Genomic DNA, 12,035 nt, shown 5'->3' on the forward strand with positions numbered 1-12,035 from the left:
AAACGTGTGGCATTGTAACACAAATGTCTGCGTTCATCAGAATTAAGGCATTAATACCCCATGAATCTCTCCCCAAAGTGAACCGCATGCAGAGAAGAAACAACGTCACTCGCAATATAGTATTTACGGAAGTCAATGATATATATTTTTATGTCCACTTTATCCTTCATGTTTAAAAATGGAATTGACTTATAGTTAAATATAAAGCCAATTCCATTAGTCAAAACAACTTTAGATTCATGGACAATCAAAGAGTCAGTATCCCTTACAAGAGGTCGGTGACTCCGCACTCAGCACATGATTATGGCTCAGTCGGCTATCTGCGACCTGGCCTTGGACCACGTATGAAAGTGACCCAGGTTGAATTTCAAACAATCGGAATTGAGACGGTCCGATAATCTTGAAAAAAAAAAATCAGATATAGGTCACATACGGGTAAAATCCTCTGATCTAGGTTACATTTGGCTGCAGTGTGAACCTAAAATGCTGGACGAGATTAGGACGATGTAAAGTCAAAACATTGTAGGTCGAGTACCGCGTAACCCGAGGCCCGCCTGTACTGTAGAGTAGTACAGGGTAGCTATTTTTCTTTGCCGATTTCAACTGTTGTTGTTAAGTAGCACTTGAGTTTTTATTTCCCCCACCCACACACATACAGACACACACCCACACACGCGCACACACACCCACACACACAAACTTCCATAACCGCTCATCGATCACGTTTGTTTTTTCCGACTCATATACCTGATCTTGTAACCCTCTATCTTAAAGTATTTCCATCTGACTAGATTCAACCACATATCATAAATGAAATAAAACCAAATGATTGGAAAAAATGTGACGGATTTTCCATGATGTGATCGAAATTTCTCTTTCGGACTCTGCTATTAAAAAGGATCATTTCAAATTCCAAATCCTGCATGTTGTAATGTTTATATGCAAATGTTTTCAATTCCTGGCCTTCTTATACCTTATCATGCTACTAATACTGTCATCGCCAGTGTCTGCCATTATTAAAATTAGAGCAAAGTATACGTTTAACTCTTTTTACATGTTAACTTCCCATGTCGAGAGTGACATTGAAAGAGGAGAAGCAACTTGTTTATCTGTTTTCATGCTTCATGACTCAGCTGCAAGTCCTACCGGAGAGAGCGCCACAAGGTTTAGTTTTGTCAGCCCTCCCTCTTTTTTCCATGTCCAACCACTTGCTCCCCCACCCATACATCCATCCTCTCAGTCACTCTGCCTCCACCGCTGTCACAGCTCATCTCGCTCACTGCCACCAGATGTGTCTGATTCGCAGTCTGCTTGTGTGAATCAATCAGCCCTTCAAGCCGCCCAATTTCATTGATCTTCATCTCCGTGTTCGTCCTCATTTTCCGTCATATTACTGAAACTTCCTTCCCTCCGTTGCATCACAACATTCGTCATCCTTTCTCATTGCCGAATTTTATCATCAAGTCAATCAAAACCCAACACTCCCTCTAGTATACATATGTGCTGGTCCTTTAATGATCTGACACTTTCAATTGTGACGTCTGGTGAGGAGAACGCCAACATGTAACGTGTGCTCCGAGGCAGTGCTTACATAATTCTCTCATTACATAACCATTTACAAAACATTACTTTTGTTGTCTTGGTATTGGTTTTCGCGATCAGTGCAGTATCGTCATGGTACGAACCAGCTGTTGTACCCTGTGGCGTGGTGTGGAATGAACATGTTCATATTATGTCACTATAATTTGCCAAGGTCAAGTTCCTTCTGTTGCAACTTCATGCAACAGCAGCTCGAATAAAGCCCCGCGATGATTTCATTATGCATGATGTGTTCAAGCGAAAGGGTGAAGGAAACAAAATTTACAGCATAAATCACTCAGTCTGTGTCTTGACACTCCGTGTACGCACCGCTTTCGGTCTCAAGTATTTCCCAGTAATTGTTTCCTCTCAAAGATAACATTCACTTCGTGTGTGTGTGTGTGTGTGTGTGTTTGAATCACTGTGCAGCAGTTAGTTTCGGTTGCAACACAAAGGGTCTGGTTTACCAAACGTTTGTGCATGAAATACGAGGGGCAAACTTGATTTCCCATGCAAACAGATGTGGAAGCTGATCTTGCAGCACATCTGCCAAATGTGCAAATTTGCTCCGCGGTTCATTTTGCGCGTTCCGGAATGAGTATATGCTAATAGATACATTTTCTGCGTGCATTGTGATTTAGCAAACCTGTGACGAATCGCAAAGGCTGATTTTGCATCTTTATATGCCACATTTGAAAGGTAGACGTAAACGGCACCGTTGTGAAAAACAATGATGAGGAAGTGCAGGTTAAATGAGGGTTTGCGATGAGATGGATCTTTTCTGCTTGTAATTTGAAATGCCAGAAACAAAAAATACCCCGACATTTGGTCTATTTCTCATGTTTTGGTTTGAGTTTGTATTTGTGTTTGATTTGAGACAATTACAATTGAGTACTTTGTCTCGACTCTAGTTGCTGTTTGTTTCAGTTGTATTTTTCCTTCAGTGTCCTGATTCTTTTTTTGTCTGATGTTCGTTTTGCAGCACGTACATTTGTGCCTTGTTTTGTGACTTGTGTAAGACCAATTTGGTATTGAGACCTGATTGCTGATTTTCTGGTGCACCACTTTTTGTTAAAATGTTCATTTTTCACTCAATACACTGACCTTTTGTCTTTGTCATTTTTTTGTTACCTCATTTGTAATTGTTCACTCTTGCTCTACGCGCTTCCTTTGTTACAATTTCTGTTGTTATCCAACAGTGTCCTGATCCCAATTATGTGTAGTAGCGATTCTGACTAATGCAGCATTGCAATTTACAAGCTCCTCAATCATCTAAGCTTGAATTGGAGTGAGTCTCCTATGATGAAATTCTTTTCAAATCGCTGTTTTCTCACGTCTGGGTCATTTCAACACAGTGAAACAGTTGTCTTCACAAACACTGTAAATGAATTAGTCTCAATGTGTTACTGTGGTCTAGATGTTTTTAATCAATTGATTTTATGTTATCACCAGTTCAGTTATAATTATTACTCTCAAGTTGGACTCAAAGCTAATCGACAAGTAAAAATACTTCACGGAATCTTCTGAACAAAAGCATTGCATACCACTGGCTGGAAATGAAAGGGCACCAACCCAATGGGTGCTGATTAAAGCTCTAATTAAAATGAATAGTACAGCGGTAAATTATGCTTCTTCATCCATAATGCTGCCTCTACAAAGTTACATTACATTAAAAAAAAGAAAAAGAGAAAAATAAAGACAACAAAAGCTTAAGCATGACAGAATTGAAGAAATTGCAGGTCATCTCATTAGACTAGGGGTCAAAATTGGAAGAAAAATACAATAAACCTTTTGCATGGTTTGCATGGTTAACAAAGAAAAAAGATGAAAGAAATGGATTGAACTCTCGTAATCTCTCTCCTAAAACCCATCTAACATTTTATTTGCTTCCAAATGCATTATGAATAACTTGCATCACTATTCACAACTTCAGACAAGAATGAATTTAACTTCAACTGTTGCTCTAAGCAAGGTGATAAAGTACCAGCAGGGCCAACAATGTAGACATTCAAACCAGCATTTTAAATGCACTTCAAGTGACCTCTGAAAGCCAATAGTGAAGAAGAGAAATAAATACACAAGGGTGACAGAAGGTAACTATCGAAAATTGCACCATTAAATCATAAAGCAAGCTGTCAGAATGTCTCAAGTGAAGATACCAGTTTTATACGGACACAGGAGACAAAATGAATCCAATTTTTTCGAAGTCTTTCTTAAAGACTCTGACCCAAGTTAAGGTCACAGAGGAGCATTGGGCAGCATGTGTGTCACATCACTTCTACAACTTTAGTTTCACCATATTTCTAAAGGTAGTACAACATGTATGGAGAATAGTTCAATATGTTTGCCTTATTGCCTTTCTTAAATCTCTTTACAGTTGGAGCAGACAAGACATGAACATATGACACAAGAAGACCTAAAATGAAGCAAAACGCAATTGGATCTAAACAATGCAGAAGTCCACACAAACATAGATCTTGAGAGTCTGTGTGTGCAATCATTTCAAGCAGTTTAAAAAAAAAATCAAGTAATACAGTTCACGGTATAGCCCAACTTTAAGTCTATCCAGCCATTTTCTGTACCGCAAATCCTCACTCTAAGATGATTTATTCTTTCAAGGATGTCTATATTTGTATAAATCTATTTGAGTTTTTTATTCAGGAGGACTATTGTTATGGAATTGTATTGGCGGAGGGATATTGATTGTGAGGTGTAAAGTGGTGACGCGAGGCTAGAGAGTTGAGGCAGGCTGTCGAATAAAGTCTCACGTGGAGCTATTCTCTCCCCATGTGCTGGTCTTTCACCCACGAACTCCGATTGCAGAATAACACTCACCAGCCCCAGGAAATAGAGTGCTACACTAGTACATATCCAAAACGTATATATATTCATCTGCAGACAGAAAGAAAAGAGACTGATTTTCAGGTGAGTCGGGTCAGAATTGGATTCTGGCTCCAGTGGCACAAACACATAGGCATGTGTAGGTAGAGGAAAGTTGTTGCTGAGTTTTTGACACAAGTGAATCATTCAGTTTTTGTTAGTGCTGGGTCGGAACGTGTTAGAAAAGTAAGCAGACTCTTCCCACTCAGGAGGCTGAGGTCTTTTGGGGTTCAGGGGTTCAGGGGGCACTCCTCAGGAACCTTTATGACTCAGTGATTGCATCGGTCATATTCTATGGAGTGCTCTCCTGGGCAGGCGGCATCTCGGGCCGGGAAAAAAAAAAAGAAGCTGGACAAAGTGGTGAGGAGGGCCAGCTCTGTCCTGGGCTGCTCCCTGGACTCGGTGGAGTCAGTGTGGGGCAGGAGGATGACGGCAAAACTGTCATCAATGCTGGACAACCCAGCCCAACCCCCTCCAGGACACTCTTACAGCACTCCACAGCTCCTTCAGTGATCCACCCTCGTACTGCAAATGAGAGATTTCGCCGCTCCTTCCTGCCTGCTGCTGTCAAACTGGCGGGCATTAGTGCAATTGTGCAATCCTTGGATGCAATACTCAACACACCTTACTACTATAGTTTTATTCATTGGAGTATTTATGTTGACCAGTGCCATATTTTATTTTGATCTTGTAGCATTTTTTATCACTGCAGCATTTTTTTTTATTTCCCCTCTTAGGCATGGACAGACATTAGGAGTGTTCCCTTACACTTGTATATGTTGAGGGATGTAAGCGTGTATATACATGGGGATTTGTGTATACACGAATATACTGTGTATATTTGCATAGTATTGCTTTTCTTAATGTTTGCTGCGAATTTTATAAATGAATGGCTACGTTATGCCGCTGTCTCTGTGTGACCTATACTTTGCTGCTGTAACACTGCAAATGTCCACATTGTATGACTAATAATGGCCAACTTTATCTTTATTTGTAATGCACTACAGTAATACATTAATGTGTGGCATTAAGAAAGTAATATAACAAGTTAGTCACCACATTTTGCAAATGTTATAAATGTGCAGTTACTGAGCACAGAAATTGGAACCACAAGACAACATTTGAAGCATAAAATGTTTAAAGAGTAAACAATATACAATCTTCACATTGTACATAATTAGGTGTCTCAATCATCACAAACAGAAATCATTTACCTGCTGATAGTTATCAGGATTATAGTTCATACTTAGATACTAAAGTCTTCTCTCTTATAGATTTATTTATTGTTGGAAGACCACTAGCATTAATGGACATGACTGAGAAGTCATTGTTGGTCAGATCATGCACCCACATGGTTTCAAGAAATAAAAATGCAAAACACATTCAAAGTACAAGCAGGGACAAACCAAAGTAAAAAGCAGCGTTTACAATTTGAAAAGACGTTTTTTCGGCATAGGCACAGCAATTCTATAGAATGTAGTCAGTTTCTAACTATTTTGGTCAAATCTGCAATGAATTATGGGTAATATGCTTCAGCCGAAGCTTGGAACAAGGGTGCAAAAGGGCTTCGGTGACAGAGCGTTTTGGAGAATTGCGACACCCTAGACCAGGAATCTTCAATCCTGTTCCTCGAGGGACGGTGTCCTGCGTGTTTTTCATCTCTTCCTGCTGCAACACACCTGATTCAAATGATCAGGATCGTTATCTAGCTTTTGCAGACCTTGCTGATTATCTGATCGTTTGAATCAGGTGTGTTTCAGCAAGGAGGGATGGAAAACAAGCAGGACACCAGCCCTTGAGAAATAGGAATGAGGACCTCTGCCCTACGCACTCGCACCTTCGACGAGAACGCGCTAATGAGGGGCAAGAGGGTAGAAGTGCGAGTACTGAGAACTTGCCACAGTCGAGCTCTGAGCGTAAGACCTCGGCTGGCCGATGATGCAAACATTACGCCAACTCTAATCGGACCAACTACATTGACGCCTCTTTAACTAAAATGATGCACTCGTTATTATTTCAATTAAAATTTTAAAGAAAAAGAAAACCGATATACTCAGGTCGGGTCGCTCTTGGATGCTTGGTCCGTGTGTCTATCTGTCTGTCTGTCTGTCTGTCTGTCTGTGTGTCCAACCAACACACCACATTTAGTAACATTGGGCCGAACTCTCCAATAGTTTATGATGTAAAAAGTGTTGTGACGTGTATTGCAACTATAAATTAGTCAAGGAAAAAATAAAGTCAAATCAAATCTATTTTTATAGCCTTTGAAGACAAAATAGTCTCAAAGGGCTTCACATGCACTCACTGATAAGAGCAATATTCCCTGATCCTAACCTCACAGGAGTGAAAGCAAAAGCTAAAAAATTGAAATAAAATAAATAAATATTCTGGAGAAAATGACAGGAAAAGAACAGAGCAAAACTATTGGAATGAAATGCCCCCAAACGTTATGATTAATAAAATTAGCATGGTGGAACATGTACCAAGCAGGCATGCCTCTAAGGCAATGATTCTGGGTTCAAATTTCAAGGTACTGCTTTTTATGTGGAATTTGCTTTTTGTATGTGTGGCTTATCTCCGGGGACACAGGTTTCTAAACACACTACCAAAACATGCCCTTTAGGTTCATTGATAGCCAATTTCAATGAAAAAGAGCACTTTGCTTACTTAAAGACAACTCATACAAGAAATTGTAGTGTAAATTAGGTGTAAAGGTTTTAACCACTTCAAAATCTAATACTTGCAAAATAATTTACTACGCTAAAACCCTACTTCATCTAATTTAGAGTGATGCTTTCAGAGTTTAGGCAGGGATTACAAAAAGAGGCCCTTTCAGCTACGCTCAAATCCATACTTTGAATATGCACTAGATTTGACTTCGCCGGCTCATCAATAAAGCAGCGGATGGTAGAAATTTAAGACTCCACTGATCTCTTTCAAGTAAACCAGCAGTGGTCTTTTTCCTAAGAATCAATTCAAACTTGAGACAAAATGCCTCAAGATGTGATTTAGCTGTTTACCAAGTGGCCTCCCGAATGACCCAAGATTTGCCTTCAGTGAAACGCTCTTCTTTGTTGCCTTTCAGTCACATCACGCTTAAACAGTGGAGTTGTCTGCTCGACTGCACTTGCTATGGCCTGCAACTGTAAATCCTTTCCCCCAACTTTTAATTACTGTATGTCACATATCGTATTCTTGCGTAACTCAACCGGGATTATGGTCGAATTTAAATGATTTCTCCATTTTGTAACCATATGATTTCTTGAAGATGTGTTGTGCAATTAAACAAGCAGCAAATAACTCCCCGTGTCGTCGTAGTCAATTCATGGGATTCCACAGCATATTACATTACAGTATATTGTATATTTAATTTCCTGCGATTGTGCGATAGGTTGGTTCAATCTAACTATGTATCAATCATGCACCTCTGTGCTGAAATTGATAAAAAAAAAAAAAAGGATCATATTATTATGTGGATCTTTTCTTGTTTGAGAGGCACTGTTTCTTACAGTCTGCATGGTAAGGTTCACCCCCATTAGTGTGAGCTTGTCAAATGCAGACACACAATAAATATAATTTCTTCATTTCCGCGATGTGAATGTCATGAGGGGGAGGAAAGATGTGGATGGATGTGTGCTGAAACAGCGCTTCTGAGGCAAGATTTCAAAAACTTTCAGTCTGTGGGTGTTAAATTCGGCAAACTCAACAATCTGAACCTTGATAAAACTTGAATTAACATCATAGCTTCATATGCAGGAATATGTCAAAATTTGTTTCATAAGTCTGATGTTTTAAGTCATCATAAAGGATTTAGAAGAATGTTGGCATGTGAATAGACAAAGTCATAGTCTACATTGAATAACACAAAAAGAAGCTATGTGAACTGTTTACACTGAAATATTATTATTTATATGCTAAAAAATATACTGCTCCACCTTTGCCATTTTGTTTTGTTTATTCGATTATTATGGATTATTCTTCAACAAATAAGATCAAATTCACTACTGTAATCATATATGTCAATGTGAATTGTCTGTTGCATCCAGAAGTGAAGAAACGGATCCATGCAGGTTGGACCGGGTGGAGGAAAGTGTCAGGTGTGTTATATGATTAGACGAGTTTCTGCTAGGATGAAGGGAAGGGTTTATGAGAGAATTGGGGATGGCGGAGATGAATATAACGGTTCTCTTCAAGTTAATGGAATATGGGATTTGTCGAATCAATATTCCTTACAGTATCTGTCTACGAATTATATTTAGCTATTGTTATTAGAGTTGAAATCTGATTGGGGAGGGGGGGGGGTCATAATGGAAGCTTGGCACTCCAAAAGATGACATAGAAGCAAATCATGAGGGTATAGGCTGCTTGCTTATTAATACAGTTTATCTGGCTCATTTCTTAATAGAAATGGCGTTCTTAAAACTAAAATATAATTTAGCCAAACAGACTTGTAGATCTGCACAAGAGCTCATGAGCAAAGTTCATATCTCTCCAAAAACTGTTCACAAATACTTCAAACTAGGTTCTTTTCTCATATGAGGAGTCAGTACAACCAAAATTGTGACGATCCTTCTCAATGACTTTGGCTCATTTGCATACACTGAGTGCTTTTGTCCAAAATTACCTGGTGCAGCGAAACCTGCATAAGCTCATTTCTCTCCCAAAACAGTTTACCCATGTGTCCAAACTAAATTCCATCCTCATATAGTCAGTGCCCTCAAAAGGCACCGTCTCTTTGGTGTTGTGTAAGCACAGCAGGTCATGGCAGATGTTGAGCCAACAGAATACTATGACGTATAAAAGAGGAAAAAAAATTTTTTTAAATTGGTGATGGCACAATGAACTAGAACATCAAAACATATTAGTGTTTAAGTAAACTCTGTCAGCAGGTAAAATTACATGAGGGATTAGAATTGCATTGTTCTTTATTTAATGACTTGTTTTATTCTTTTTCTATAGCAAAAACGGAGAGACAACAACCTGTTACGGAAATTGGAAAATAACGTTAATCACCATCATGTACAGTGAAAAGCTGCTGTAGAGTGTACAGCACACCCACAGCTCTGTGAGGACATCACGACACCACCATTTGCATATATGTGTGCGTAAACACTGTCATAAACTGTGTCTGTGAAAAGCAAATAAGATGACGACTGCAAGCAGAGTATTAAGGTCATGTGATGAAAACTGTCAAGAAATTGCAAGTAGCAAGTTGACAAATAACAAATAATGACTATCTGTGGCCAGAGAGTTTTCATGGCGACAGGGCTTTATTTTTTCCTTTTTTAAACTTAAAAATGTCATCGGTAAAAGTTTTCCCATTAAACTAATACTGCGCAATTTTAATTGGGTCCGTCAATGGCGACAACTCATGTATAAAAGCGATACTTTTTTTTTTCAAGACTTTCCACCTGGGACTGCACAAGGCATACAATTCAAAATCAGAATCAGAATGTCCATTATTCTCATTATACTCAGTGTACAACGAGATTGGATCAATGCATTTTCTGTAAAGCTTGTCCTTATTAGGGACATGTGTAAACTGTGTAAAACCACTGTAAACAAGAGACAGGGTTCTGAACTGTTTGCCAGCCAATTGCAGGGCACATTAAAAATAGTAAGCCACAAAAATAACGAAAAAAAACAAAAAACATGATGGACTTGTATTAAAGCCTGAGATGAGCTGCGTTCTGACTGATTCTGAGCCTAGTTTCACCATTCTCACCAAAGCCAATGACGGCCAGATTATGTGAAGGCTCTATCCTAACAGATTATCCTGCGGTGCGTTAATAAAGAGAGATTTAATAAATAATATGAGATTAAAGACTGACTTTCGCTCCCTAGTCTTTTTCAGAAAATCAGGATCAGGATTACGGCAATCATAAATATGAAAGGTTAAATTCTACCACAACAAAACAAATGACATGGTCAAGCAATAGCAAGAAAGGATCACAGCAATGTAGAATTACCCTAAATTTTTGTTTTTTATGTTTTCTAGCAGTCTGAATGCCCCGTGGCACCTGTGACCACTGCCTTTAACACAGGGGTCTCAAACTCAGATCTTCAAAGGCCACTTACCTCACGTTTAGCGGTTTCCTGCTGCAACACACCTGAGTCAAGTGAACTTGCTGATGATATGAAATTTGAATCAAATGTGTGGCAGGAAGGTAATTTCTCAAATATGCAGGAACGTGGCCCTTAAGAACCCTGCTTTGACAGGTCACAGACGGTGGACATAGGTTGGACAGGAAAAATAGAGTAAAAGTGCTCATCTTTGCCACTACCAAATGTACAGGAAGCGCAAAGTGTTTCCATTTATAGTCAATGGGACCAACGCTGCTCCTAATCAGAAAGAGAGAGAGAGAGAGAGAGAGAGAGAGAGAGAGAGAGACTTGTGAACGTGTAGCACAAATAGTGTATTTTCTTTTAAATAATATTGCAATCAGTTGATGACCTCTCTCATTTAGTTTAGGTTAGGGTGTGATATTGTGCAGTACAGCAGAGGGCAGTGTTGAATATTTTGTTTGAATGGACTGTTGGCGAAGTGAACAAGAGCAAGAATCTCTGGAAGAAGGAGCTGAAAAATGTGTGCTCTGTTTGTCATCTCAAGTACCACACACACTATAAGAACAAGAATCAGACATGCATAATGGCATATATGGGCTAACGAAACGATCATGTAGTTTTATAACTCTCTAGACAGATAACTTAATATTACTCACATGCATATATTCTTTATCCTCTGCTAAAATACGATTAACATGACTGCATTTTACGGAGTAGTTGTGACCGTCTTCTTTGTATATATTAATGCCTATATTATACTGCCCCCTGCTGGTAAAGATACACACACAAGGAGCAACACAAATTTAAGCATACAGTAATATCATGATGCACTACCTTTATAATTCATTGCGTTCTTATATTATGTATGTTATTCTTTCTTTATTTTTGTAAAGTACATACAATAAGTCAGAGTTAAATTTTTCTTAAAAATCATGTGACAGAAATGTTTCATGCTGCTCAATGGGTGCATGGATTAATGACATTTTCATTCCTTTCAACAGGGAAAGATAACTTCACGTATGACAGTTCAGTTACAAGCGAGGCCACAGAATGAATCAAACTTGTAAGTCTCCTTTATGTGCTTATCGAGCTTAATGTGAATATAATGATTGCATTAAAAGTCCAAGCAATGTGCCACCAGTAGTTATATCTCTTTCCAGCTCTACAGTATTTTTTCCCCCTTCCGTTGGGTGGCTCAGCCTCCCTCTGGGCTGTTTGTCAGCACAGTTGCGACTCAACCCTGAGGAGAGGATGATGCAGGGCATTCAGACTGGCACTCACGCAGCATTTCCATCAATGCAGCAGTCATTCTTATGTCCATGTCTTTGACCTTTGACTCGCTCCTTGCAGATAATTATAGCTGCATCAGGCCCCAACTAACATCGTGGGGGTGGGGCATCGATCTTCACCAAAGCCAGTTTTTGGGGTTGACTGTAAAATGTTTCTGCCCTGGTAAGCAGTGTTTGGTCCATGATGCATCCCTACGAAATATATTTTTTATAAGAGCCCTC

Source organism: Idiotropiscis lumnitzeri, chromosome 3 (assembly GCF_059441095.1).
Source record: "Idiotropiscis lumnitzeri isolate Australia: NSW breed Sydney's pygmy pipehorse chromosome 3, RoL_Ilum_1.0, whole genome shotgun sequence".
NCBI lineage: Eukaryota > Metazoa > Chordata > Actinopteri > Syngnathiformes > Syngnathidae > Idiotropiscis > Idiotropiscis lumnitzeri.